Source organism: Diorhabda sublineata, chromosome 4 (genome assembly GCF_026230105.1).
Source record: "Diorhabda sublineata isolate icDioSubl1.1 chromosome 4, icDioSubl1.1, whole genome shotgun sequence".
NCBI lineage: Eukaryota > Metazoa > Arthropoda > Insecta > Coleoptera > Chrysomelidae > Diorhabda > Diorhabda sublineata.
The window spans coordinates 11,262,434-11,276,907 of NC_079477.1; positions in this window are offsets into that span (position 1 = coordinate 11,262,434).

Genomic DNA, 14,474 nt, shown 5'->3' on the forward strand with positions numbered 1-14,474 from the left:
AAAACTCAATCGGAATTGTGTCATGATTTTGTTCCATTTTCTTGGCACCCACTCCAACCATTTATTTATCAAGAGGGGATAGTACTTATGGGAAATAGTCCAAGGATTATGAATATTAAAATTTTGTGTTATTCTGTAGAATAACACCATATGAAAATCAATTTTTCAAACATTAATTTCTTTTTATACGCTAGTTGAATAAATCCAGTTGACCTTAAAGTGGAATTAAACCTAAACATGTGATATTTATTGATTGTCAAATGTTGAAGCTTGAAGCTGGATATCAAGCCTCAAAAGTGTGTATTTGTACTTATTTCAATTAATTATTACCTCTAAAGTGAGCTTTTTTAATTAAAATAGAATCCGAAAAATAGAAAATACATTCATTTCGAATCAGTTTTTCAATCCAACAACTGGAAGCCCAGTTGAGGTAGTTGAAGTCCAAACTTGCAAGTGTAGAACTGAGAAAAAAAATAAAATAACGAAGGGAACATGAACACAGATGCAAATTACTAAAGAAGGAACGCCTAGGTAGAAAAAAAACTGAATCTGTAATTTTTAAAAAATAACCCAGCAGGAATCTGTTGTATTCTATTCGTTCTGCTCCCAAATAAAACGAAAATACGAATTTATACAGTACTATCATAAAAAGTTTGTTTAAAACAAAAGGAAATTAATGAAGATATATATATATATATATATATATATATATATAATATATAGTGTTCACTTTTTTATCTATATATTTTAACAAATTTACGATAATTACAAAAAATAAAAAAATATTTATTCATAGTATGAACATTTTTAATAGAATATATATGTTGATCCTCAGTACGTCTCTGTGAGTCAATTCCAATACGAAGAGCGGATTCCATTTTAAGGTCAAAATGGAGAATGTTTGAAGGTTTTAGGATATTATGACAAAAAAGTTGCGTGTTAGTTCACCATATAATATAATAGTCGAGACATTTGATTAATAAAAAAATTGATATTAGTTTTATTTGTATTGGGGATAGATAATTACCAACAAATCGCTGGTTCCAGGCATATATCTACGAAATAACTTAAGCGTGAAATGTTTCATTATTTATGATAGGGGTGATATTACTCATCAACTAGTCACATAAGAACTCAGTATTATTTTTCGTATAATTGAATAGAATATGGTAATAATTCTATCAATACTCTAAATTTCATATTAAAATGGAGACAGTCTGATTAATCACTAATTATATTTCGTATTGTGCAATTAACTCAATTGTTCTTCTCTAGAAACCTTTATGCCAGAGTATTCCAAACTTTTTTGCTTGCGGCCCGAAACGAGATTTTAAAGTTTTTTACGACCTACCTTATAAAAACTCTTTCATTTACAAAACAATAAAAATGAAAATTCAAGCTATTTGTTTGTTTGTTTCATAAACAAACATTACAAAATAATTACTTAACAGAAACATGAGTAATTAAGGAAATATTCAAAACTTAATAAAGTGAATTTTGGTTTACATATATTGACCTTTGTTCGAGGTTGATGTTTTTCATCATATAGTAATTTGAAATTAGGACTTATCACCAAAGCTGCGAATACAGTTTCACACTGTAAGTGGTGAGAAAAAGTAACAAAAATTGGATTGTTTTTCCGCTTAGATATTACTTTTACCAGCGTCTCAACTATCAATTTCTTGTTTACCAAGATTAAGCATTTCTTCAATATCCAGAGGAAGAGGATATTTAATCCACATAATATTTGAAGGAACATCCAAAAAGTAGTCTTAACTTCGAAAGATGTTCTTGAATTGAATTTGATAGTGTTTCAAGATGTAAATATTTTTTATCAAACTTTATTTGGGTTTCAATGAATTTATATGTTCAAATGCCGTTGTTTCCACAGAGTTATTTTTTCAATTATTTCATACTAACCACTAGAACTCGTGGAATCTATCTTTGAATGGATTTAGATGTTGGTGCTCATTCTAAAATACCAAGGCATCGTTTCCTAGCTCGAACGAACGATTTCCTTTTGAAAATCGTAAATTACAATTCAAAAGGAGGTATTTATGATCACTCTCCAGTTCTTTGCTGCTAGACGAGACTTGAAGTTTTTGATAATTCTCAATAAAATATTAAATTTGGGACTAGTTGTTATAGATTTTTTGTATTTATTGATTTATATCTAAATATTAAAATTATGGCAAGTAACAATTTACCAAAGGATCACACAATGGAAAAAATTGAAGATTATGTCGAAATTAATTGGTTAAAAAATTTAGCTATAGAATATTTTGTTTCACAAAGCTACTTGAATATATGGCAGTTTTTGTCTACAGAGCTTTGAAGAAAACTATAACGGCGGGTCATTGAAACCTTGAGCTGTAAACATTTTGTCAAAAATTTCTTCAATTTCTCTATAAAAAGATGATGTTAGATGAAGCCATTTGATTAAGACATAATTTTTTCATTGGAGAATCTTTACCTGCGTAAGCATTTCTTTTGATTTGTTGACAGGAAATAAAGTTTCAACAGTAAATCACTAGTCAGATAAATTAATAAATATTAGGTGGTTTGGAGAGTTCGTAGACTGACACATACATGGCGCTATCTGCATCAAATCCATTTGATTTATAGTTAACCTTAATCTTCAGAAGACTTGTATAAATTTGACAGCTGTTGTACTGAAAGTATGAGTTATAGCATTTCACGTAGAGCAACTTTTGTTCGATTGGAAAAACGTAAAGAAAGAATTTCACGTGGTAAAGGCATTTTACTCTACGGATGAAAATACTTTGAGCCAAAGCCTGGCTTGATATTATTCGGACTTTATCGCAGGAAAACAGACAATGAGAAGTTAGTTTGTTAATTTCAAATGAGGCAAAAATATCAAGAATTCTTACTGAACACACTATTTACACTACAACTACACCAACACTCAAGATTACACTGTCTGACACACGTTTCAAGTTATCGTCTTCAGAAACATTACTTCCATTGACTTTTTCTATTAAAGTTCTAACCGTGTATGAACTAGGCTTAAGAGCGCTATCCTATCTCACTACACAGCGGCAACCATTTAATTTTATTGATACGAGGATATATTGAAAAATGCTCAGCCTACTATAGAACCAAACAAAATGTCAATGTCAAAATATTTTATTACTCAACATATTCTCCTCTTAATTGGATACATTTATTACAGTGAACCTGCAACGTCTCTAGAACTTTCAAAAAAAAAGTTTCTTCTTGCTCTGTAAACCAGACCTCTACAGCTTTTATTACCTTCTCATTGGAAGAAAATTTACGACTTTTTTAACCTTTTTTTAGTTAAGTGAAGAGATGATAGTCGGACGGAGGCAAATCTAGTAATTCAAACCCGAAATCACGAATTTTTTGCATGACAACATGAGATTTGTGTGCAGGGGCGTTGTCCTGCAAAACAAAACACCTTTGGATAACTTTCCGCGTCTTTTCTCTTTAAGTTTTCGCCATGGCATCGATTGCTGCTTTTTTTTCTGGATCGTAGAAATGTACCCAAGTCTCAACATTTCGGTTTAATAAGTCTACATAGCTTTCAAATCGAGCACATATCGAACGCGATGCTTCTACCATTGTACGCTTTTGGTCAACATTCGAACATTTGGGGATCCATTTTACAGCAATTTTTCTCATGTACAAATTGACGTGAACTATATGATGAACGCGTTCGTATGAAATATTCAGTGCTTCAGATGTCCATTTTAGCCCAATTCGACGGTCTGATAAAATCATGTCATGATCTTCATCGATATTTTCGGGGACTGACATAGAAACTGACCTTCCCGATCGGTTGTTATCTTCAATGGTAAATTTACCTCTTTTGAAGCTTGCAGTCCAATTTTTCACGGTCGCATACGAAGAACATTGATCACCAAGGGTATTAAGCATATCTTCGTAAATCTGCTTACCTCTTAACCTTTTTAAATACAGGTACTTGATGATGGCTCAATACTCCAATTTTTCGATTCTCACAATTTCGGTGGACATCATTTTTCTTTTAATTTATTGCGTAATCTGGTTTACTTTTTTGACGTTAAACGTTACCCTGACACTTCTAATAAGTTATTGTTCGTTGATATGGTAACGCAATATTTTGTTTATGCATGGAACTGGTCTAGGCTAACTAGATATCAATACATCCTCGTATATACTGCTTCCATTAAGTTTATTACAAAACAGTTCATAACATTCTATATGTATTCATTCCTAATTACTATTAGTTTCCTCCTCAGTTTTATTCTTACCTCATGCTATGCTAGGGATAAAAAAGAAATTAAATTTTAATTTGTTATAGGAAAGCAGAGAAAATCTTTTATTCGGATGTAATTTTGAAAATTAACATAATAACATACGAGATTGGTTACGAAAAAGGGTTTATTATAAAAATTCGAATATATTCCTCTCCCTTCGCCTCACACCTCTCCATACGTTTTTTTTATCGAAGCAGTGCTGGAAGTCTTCTTCGGTGAAAGCCTTTAGGAGCTCTGTCGTTTTTTGCTTACCGCTTCCATCGAGTCAAATCGGGTCCCTTTCAAAGCATATTTTAACTTCGGAAACAGAGAAAAGTTGCTCGGTGCCAAATATGGTGAGTACTGCGAATGTACGAGCACTGGAGTGCGCTTACTGGCCAAAACTGCTTGACACATAGCGCGTTGTGAGCAGGTGCGTTGTCCTGGTGCAAAATTCACGAGTTGTTCTTCCACAACTCGGGCCGTTTTCCACGTACTCGTTCTCGCAGTGTTGCCAAAACTGACATATAGTAAGTGAGGTTGACAGTCTGATACTCAAACACATTCAGTCATCACGATACTGTTAATGTCGAGCGCTTACTCCACTCAAAAACACACGTACGAGATAGAGAATTGTCCACATAGGTCTCTTGCATCAATTTATAGCACTCAGTTTTTTTCAATTTAACGAGAAATTTAAGATTGATACGTTGCTCCTGTTTTTTGTCACACACCTTCGTTTAAAACCGCTACTGCACAAATAATATAATAGTGACGAAAACGTGTTTTGGAACGTGCATAGACAAGATATCTAGATACCCAACGCACTACTCCTTTTTCACCCCACCCGTCTAGGGCGCTCTCTAGGCGCGTAGTCTCATTATTTAATAGCCAGACTTCGTAACCTCAAAAGTGCTAAAATAATTGTATTTCTATTTCTTCCTCAATATTTCACACATAAAAAAAAGAGAATTTGATTATGAAAAGGATTCTCAAATACGTTTAGGACTAAATATATATAACAACAGCTATTAGATTTCAAATCTATTCGAATGTCACGTAGCGACCTAACTTGAATGCTTTTATCATCTATTACCTGTTAACAGAACTCTTGACCACAATGTGGCTTTATACAATACAACTACTTAAACACAACAATGACTAGAATTTAAATTATATCTTTCTCGTTTCAACCCTCCCACAGTTTCCGTATAATTTCACCATAAATTTTGTCATTCAACACCATTTTTATATTTCGTACGCATTTGTTTTATAAAACAGTTTAGAACCTCTTTTCTCTTTTTTGGATGTATTAAGTTGAGTTTTTTGATATACCCGGTTTCTATTTACAAACTTATAAATTTATAATGTAAAAAGATATCGCCATATATAGGGTTTAAATTTTTGTTGATATTGATGCTCCTTATTTTTCTGTAAATTGACGAAAATGAAATAGACGTGAGTGATCTCACAAACTAGAACCCTTTTTAATTGCCGTGGCACTAGAAGTTACCACTAGACATTAAGTTGATTACTTTTACGCACAAGAGAAAGGATATTTTTATTCAGAAATTTTCGTTTCTTTCTGAAATGGCTCTGATATAGGAAATTTTTCCTCGCAGGGCTGGGATTGTGGTGATTTTTAAAGAGAGGATTTTCTTAGTGTGGTTTGAATTTATTGCTTATGTGTCCGCCTACTACAACGTGAGGCTACTACTACACCAACACTAACAATTACACCATCTGATGCGCGTTTTAATAACCAAGTTATCGTCTTCAGAGCCAGAAGATAAACTATTCACCTGCAGTCTCTATAATACCAGCCTCAAAGTTCAGTTTTTGGTGTTTTAGGTGAAGTTATGTTGTTACGGGCAACCTCGACTTAAGTTGGTCGTGGTTCATACGAAGGTCTACTACGAAGGTTTACTTTTATAGATTATTTTTAAGCATTTGAAGACACTATGTTGTCTCCCGGTTATTGTCATTTTTCCGTTGATGCTGGGCAATGGCAGGCATATGCTGATTCATCTCTTCTTCTTCGTTATCATTTTTGTTTCCAAGTCTTATTTTTCAATAAAAATGACTATATGTGTCACTACAGTCTATCGACTTCACTATTTGAGAAGAAGATGTACTTAATTGAAATATCTGTTGTTTCAAAAATTAGCATTACCCTTATTATTTAAAGGTCGTGATAATCATTTCATAATGATGGAGTTTGTGGAAAATTCCTAGTAAACCAGCCAATTTCCTTTTCCTTACGGTACCGCGTATTTAGTCTAGTAACACATTGCATGGTGATATATTTATCTATTCTGGCATTAGAAGCTGTTAAAATGTGTCAATTTATAAATGGATTGATAAAAATTATGGGATGTCCCAATACGATTCGTATTTAACCCCGTTACAAAAATACGCTCGTGCAGTTTTTGTGGAAGCCACCTGTTAACAACGATTACACAGATCCATTATAATAACAATTATCAGAGCACATCAATAAATTTTTTTGATAACAATTACCTGTGTTTATTTAGAATCTTGAGTATATAAAACAAAAAATATAGTCACGTAAACCAAAGTAAATAATCGAAAATTTAAATATAAATAATTCTCTTTAATTCCTTGGATAGCTTCGCGTTGAGCTTATCTTGATATCGATTTCCAGTAAATCTACCAATAAAAGATGAATTAGATAACACATAAATTTAAAAACAATCCCACGTCAATAATGAGTCAGCTGGACAACCACACCTCAGGCTGAGCCCCCTTGCTGGAACAATCATGTTTCTATGATGAATTACGAGAAGGGATAAGAAATGACACGCCACCTGGGGCGCCGCAACGCCAGACATACAAAGGACGGCGTCGAAAACGGTGCCAACGACGATGTTTGTTGCCGCACCGTTGTCGACGCGCGTTGTCTATTAACTAAAGCTATAGCTGAGGTCGCTCATACGGATTATGCTGTCTCGATTGTACTTCTTTGGTCATGACGGGGTATGTGAATGACGCTTTTACAAAGTTAACGAGTTTTTTTTTTAGGTTTTAATTGATACAAAAGGAACTTTTTCATGTTGACAACTTTTCAAAGCATGCCTTCGTATGTGTTTATGTACTAAAAACAGTAATGGAAAGCTACTGTATGAATAATTACGAACTTTTAGATCACAAAACAAAAATTGTGCGGTAAATGAATATTCAGCAAGTACAGAAGAATGTATATTCTGTAAACAATAAACAAATTGAAATAATTCACGTATGAGTAAAATTCATTAAAGTACGTTCAAGTTCACATTTAAATTTTGGAGTGAATGGTTCTGTGTAGTCGAGAAAAAAAAATAACAACAAAAATGGTGATATCCTTTCAACGTATACTCTTATGTAAAATGTACAGAAATACGACACAAAAAAAGAAATAGTGTAAGAAATAGAAAAAATAATATAACAATTACAATTTTTCAAATTATTTAGAAAGAGTTGCTAAAAGAAGAATTTACTGCCGTTGATGATCATCTAAATGCCATCACAATGTCAGACGAGATTATGTTCGGTGGAGTAAAAAAATATATACTTAGTAGAACAAGGTAATGTTTCAAGGACAATCTCAACTGCAAAAACCAATAAATGGTCCCTTCGGCTGCCGGGATGTTAAGTTATTTGCTTATGGACTGAGCTGGAGCTCAAGGTGTTTGTTCGCCCTTTTATTATAATCTGCTTTCAAAATCGTCATCTGCGTATTATTATTACAAATAAGTTTAAGCAGTGTATATCCATTTAACCTCAGAACATCTGCTCAAATATAATTAAGAACACCCCTAACGAGGGGTATTTAGAGAGGGGTTTCCTCGCGTCGTACGTAAATAAAAATGTTGTGACAATATGATTTGATTGGTTGCGTAATTGGCGTTGTTAAATATTCATAATATATAAGCCGTGGGGTTTATATTGTGCGCCATAAAAAGGGTGAAATAGGGTTGCCTGTTGTTCTCCGAATATTCTCGAACAAAAGAGAAGGTAACAGAGTTTGATAGTGGTCAATGAATAAGGATAATAACAGCAACAGGTACGTGGAGATACGAAGTTTATGGGATCATTACCTTTTGAAAGGAATATTTTTTATTAACATATTTATTCAGATTTTTTAATATATATCAAGAGAAGTATTTATTTGGAAGTTTTAAAAACTTGTCCAGCGATGCTTGTTTATTGTACAGCTATTAATGACTTAGTCTCTCGAACTTAATCAATTAATTACTTTTTTATTAACAAAATGGAGAAGTATCTAACAAAACTATTATTGATAAAATCTCTAAATGGAGTTTCACATAGGAAAGATTATTATAAGGGTTGTCTGAGAAGTTTCCAACCTCAACCTGAAGAGGTTAGCGCAATACTGCCAATATACTCGTAGTTGCGACATATATTTACTCATTTAGCCATTTTGGACACTCAGTTTTTGTTTCGCAATCATATAAGTGAGTCGTTTAGTTAGAAGGTTTTTTCGAAAATTTCAAGAATTGCACTTCGAATTAGCTGATTCCACCATATTCAAAATAATTGTCACCCAGTGACTTTTTTGTTATTTAACCTGCAAATTTATCTTACATGCATAAAAGTTAATACAGATGAGACAATTGAAGGAGAGACAAAAAGGTATAAAAGATTAGAAAATATGAAAAGTTAGGAGTGGGAATAAATTGGAAAGAGAAGAAACTAATAGATTATTTCATAATCAATCACAAGAACGAAAACACTATTTGAGTCTCAACATATTCTTATTAGTCTTAAAGTCGTAAAGATAATTGAATGATTTCCGAGTACAAGTCTATCAATCAAGAATATGAAATGTATCTAATTTTTATAGAAAACAACACCGTGAATTACTTATGTAGAATTAAAAAGTAATTTACATAAGCGAGATCAACCCTGGAAACTGTGTTAGAATACTACTAGTTGAGAAGCCCTACCGACAAGTTCCTATCTATTCTTTTCACATTAAACAATTAATAAACTAAATTAAAAATTAATAAAGCTTAATAATAAAAATTTTTTGCACGTGTTCGTTGGTTCGTCAAAGTCCTATCTTTGACAAAGTTGATCAAATTATTGTAATTTTATACGAATATGCGAGGCCAACCAATAGATAGGTGTATCAGAAGCGGTTAAGCAACAAATCGAATCTACCTGATCTGTTGTTGGAAGTAAGAACGGTGCCAGTTTGCGTTTGCTGGGGAATGTTTAACTATATGAAAATAGCGACGCTCTTTGACGTTGTCTTCAGTTCGAGACTCAAGCCCGAACGAGGAAACCAGTCATTTGTTACAAACCTCTCCTCGCAATTTAGAGCCATTGGTGATGTTAATATTATATTATCAAAAAGGTCAATTGACATCGTGCTCTTCAGAGGAGATATAATTCAATATTCGTTTAGGCATAAGCCAAGGAAAGTAGTTGTTTTTTCCTTTGAAGAACGGCAGAATATTCCAAAATAATTTTAAAATATATCTTTTATTTCAGTATATATATATATATATATATATATATATATATATATATATATATATATATATATATAAGAACGATTTTTTTATTGACAACTTGGCAATAGAAATATGAAATCAACGTAAATTTGAACATTGAATTTTGAATTCTATGAATTTTTATAAGCATTAACAATATCAAAAATCACCGGATATCTTGATTAATTGTTTTCCAGACGATGAATACAAGTATTCGAAAGCTCGGAAAATATATTAAAGTTAGTTCACTTTGGTGCTTATATATATTATATATTTAATTTTTTTTCATTTCACTTAATTTCACAACAACGCAGTTCCGCAGCTCCAGAAAGATTGAATTTTGTTAGGCAGTATATTGCGAATTCACCCTTTGTCTTTTCCCCTCTAGTAATAAATTAATGTTACATTCTAGTGGCGTATGGGAACGGATATGTTCTCACACAAATATACCAATTTAGCAGTATTTTGCATTAAGTCTACGACAAAAGCTTACTCAAATCAGATGAGAAGGATTACAGCTGATGTTTATTTAGAGAACAGTATAGGAAGTTCCTAATGATCGTAGTTTCATTATTCCCTGAGCAATTGCTATGTATGATTTCAAGTCTCTCCATTCTAATTAGCATATTTTCAACTTTCTTTTTTATATTTATCTCACTATCGCTTCCTTGGATATTTGTTTCCGATCCTTTCTGTTGTTCTTCTCAAACCATTTAAACATTGGATTTTAAATTCTCGAGACAATTTCTCCAAATTTGCGTGTAACATTCTAATAGGTCTATTTACGAATATACAATCACTTCTGCACAGACTGTGACTGTAGTAATAATAGTAAACAATATGAGTACTCTTTTCTATGTTGTCAATTATTGTGGCTCAGTATTTCTTCTATTAAATAGTCATTGTCAAAGGAAAAATAATTTTTTCTATCCACTACTTAAATTGTAGTACATTTAGGTCCCGAAATTGCATGTTTAGACTATATTTTCACTCTATTACAAATATAATACACCACAGCTATGAGCTACAACTATCTAACCCCTTTTAGTTACCCTATCGTATATGTAACATACAAAGTGTTATCGGTAAACTAGAAGTTTGAGTTGTGATGTCAGCTGTTGTTAGACTTAAGTGAGACGACTTTCTCTCTCTTTATGATATTGGGCGTGCCATAGGTTCGTTTTGAATTTGGTCGTTTGAGATCTTCCTCATTTATCATACTCACTTTATTCTTACAGAAAGTGGAAGTCGTGCTGTAAGAGACAAGCCCTAACACCATTTCATTTCTAACATTGAGAATAAAACAACAGAACAGATGAAATTCTTTCAACAAAAAGCTTTCCATGAATACTTACAGTATTTTCAGGTTTAGTACATAGTTAGCAAAGGATGGGGCCATGAAGAATATAAATCTATATTTTATGTTACCTTTATTGATTTTCATGCGACTATTCAGGTTTTTTATCACAAATAGTATTTTTCTCGTAAATGCAATTAATGCCAGATTTTTCCGATAGATAAAGTATTTAATTTAACATTTATTCTCTTTCAGTTGTTTTTGACTAGATATATTTTTTTAGTTAACAATATAGTGACCAGCTGATTTCTTTATATCTTGTAATTATTCTGTTTTGCATTAATGTTTTCCAGGTTAGATTAAGTTAGGTTAGGTTGGGTTTAGCAGTCCAAATGAGAATCATGTCAAGCACTAAAGTACATCAAGCAAATAAAGGGAAGCAAATGGAAGCAGTAATTTCCTCAATATGACTGTATGTGGCATGAATAGCTGCCACATACAGTAATCCAAAGAAAGACTGTCTAAAAGATATGCCACTCATATAGAATTGCACCAACTGAAGCAATGCTAGTAATTGCTGCTTACAGCTACCAATAGACCTACAAACAGCAGTGAGAAAGAAGCTGCATACTGCCACAATGCTTGGCAGAAACAATCAAACGCAAATGGAAGAAAATAGGTGGACAAGAACAATAATATCAGATATGGACAGATGGACAAGCAGGAAACCTGGAGAGTTCAATTTTTATAACCTTCAATTTCTCACAGGTATCAATCGTTAACACAATAAATTGGGAAAACGAATAGTGATTATTGATATATACATAGATTGTAACGAATTAAAAGAATATTCAATTATTATTACTTCGGTCTTCATATACAAAATGATAAAACATAACAGCAACAATAATAAAGTGGGATAAAACTAATTAAATACATATACCTAATTCAAGAAAATAGTGGAAACATAATAAGCATCTTCTAGTACAAAGGACCTCAGCTTCAAAATATAGGGAAGATAATTCACAACTTTAGTTAATTTGATGAAGTCATTGGTGTTGAGAATACATATTAATTGATCAAATATCTCAATTCTAAAAATATGCAATCTTTATTATACATATATTGGACATTCTAAACATGAGTGCATTAATGTTTCTGTCTTATGCAAGTTACATAGGTAACAAGCTGCAGTCATATCTACTGTGTTTTTATATTTCGATAATATATTTTTAGAGTTTTTGAACTGCATAGTCTAATTTGAGATATTATTCTAATTATATATATTGAGCAATATCTGTTCAAATAACTACTCAGACAAATATAAATGTTTATATAACAAAGGGTACGAGCAGTTTTTCATTTTTTGCTCGTCGTCAAGGATCAATTTATTTTTATAAAATTGTAATATGTTATTTAAAAGGTACTTGGAGTCGTTGTGTATGAATTATAACCACAGATTATCAAAATCGGCATAGTTGACGTGCTGGTTAAGTTGACCCAGAAAATTTTAATTTACACTGTGACTCAAAAAGCATTGCTTAGTTAATGAACTCTCATCATATTCAATTTATTTAAACACAACAACGCTGATTTGAATATTAAAAAGTTTGAGAGTGGGAGTGCAAAGAGGTAGAGACAGCAATCTTTTAAAAATGTTAACGTGAACTTGTTCAAGTAAATCAGCATATCGTAATCCCCAGATTCCATTTCCACATGATAGAGAATATAAAATTATAGAATTGTTGAGTTCCATATGAGCATTCCAAGAATGAAGTTTAAACCGACATATAATATTCATGACACCACATGTATATTGAAGATCCTTGATTACTGTTCCTTCTGTCATATTTATCTAGAAAGAATGACGAAGATCAATATGAAGCATTTTTCACTATCTCCAAAGGTTTTTTTGGAATTAAGTTTATAGTTATATCCACCCTTACTAAATATCATTAGTTTAGTTTTTCATGTGTTTACTTTTAATCTTATCGAGTTGGAATAGAATGATAATTCCAGTATGCCCAACAGATCTAAAGTAATCTTCAATATCTGACAGAAACAAAGAACACAGCAAGGAACTCAATGATTCTCCCTGTAGGACTGCTTTGGTTATATCAAACTTTTTGCTGAAGCGGCCATTTAGTTTAATAGACATAAATGATTGATGGTATATGTATATTGTTTATAATACGAATTATTTTGAAGCTCATACTTGCTTGATATAAATTATGCCATAATAAATTATGGTTAATTACTATCAATTGGCGTCTACAAAAACAGCAAAAACCTTTCTTTTTGGTAACCAAAGGTGAAATTGTAGGACTGAGTTTAGGATAAATATATTAACTTGACATTCCGGTTGAACTCTTGGTGGTAAAGAGCTCAGCGAAACATTTGAGTAGTGAGATAACTCTTCAATTGTTTGGGTTATCAGACTCACCTTTTTTATACAACATAGTTAAGACAGTTTAATGCCATCCAGACGGTACTGTTTCTTTCTCAAAGATTGTATTTTATCAATTACATATTTATAAGAAGTAGTTTTGGAGTACTTTTCAATATAAGGAATTTCATCTTTGCCAGAGGCCTTGCAGTTCTTATACTCTTCAAGACTATAAGAAAAATATGAATTGTAGATAATAAAATGTGGGGAGATGAGTTTAGTTAATATAAATTTTCAAAAAAATTCTCGCATTGTTCTACTTCAATACGCTTTTCTTCTACTACACAAACTGGGAAAAAGAGAAAGGACGCCGAAGTGTCAATATCAAATATATGGAGGAAAATATCGTAAGATATATCACAGAAAATGCAGAAAACGTGAATAAGACAGTGGCGACTATTATCAACATACGAAAAATAGAAAGTAGCCTTCACCTGAGTGGTTAAAAAGAAGAGAAATGAGGGAGAGAGAAGAGGAAGTTAACACGAAACACCCCCTGCTACCCGAAAATCCTGCGGGGGAGTTTGGAAGCAGATTTTTTCAACCTCTTTGTAAAAAAAAGTTAGGTTAAGCTTCCCGTTCTTCATACTTCATGTTTTCTATATAATGTTGCGTGAATTTCACAATATAAATCACAGTGTATAACAATGTTTGGTTTAAATTAAAGTAATGATACATAATAATAATATGATTTTTATTTGTTTTTATCAAACAAGAAATTGTTGAAATTGTGGTTTTCAAATTTATTTTCATTTCAATGCAAAAATAAATGGAATTAAAAAAAATTTGCTAATATTCATTCTTCAATTTATTATGGCTTAAAATAGGGTGATTCTACTTAGGGTGATACTACCAAACATCTACCGAAAGAATGTGTTAATATATATTGAATATTATTATGATTTCGCCCTATTGATACTACCCTGGATACCTTCATTTTTCTTCACCCGACG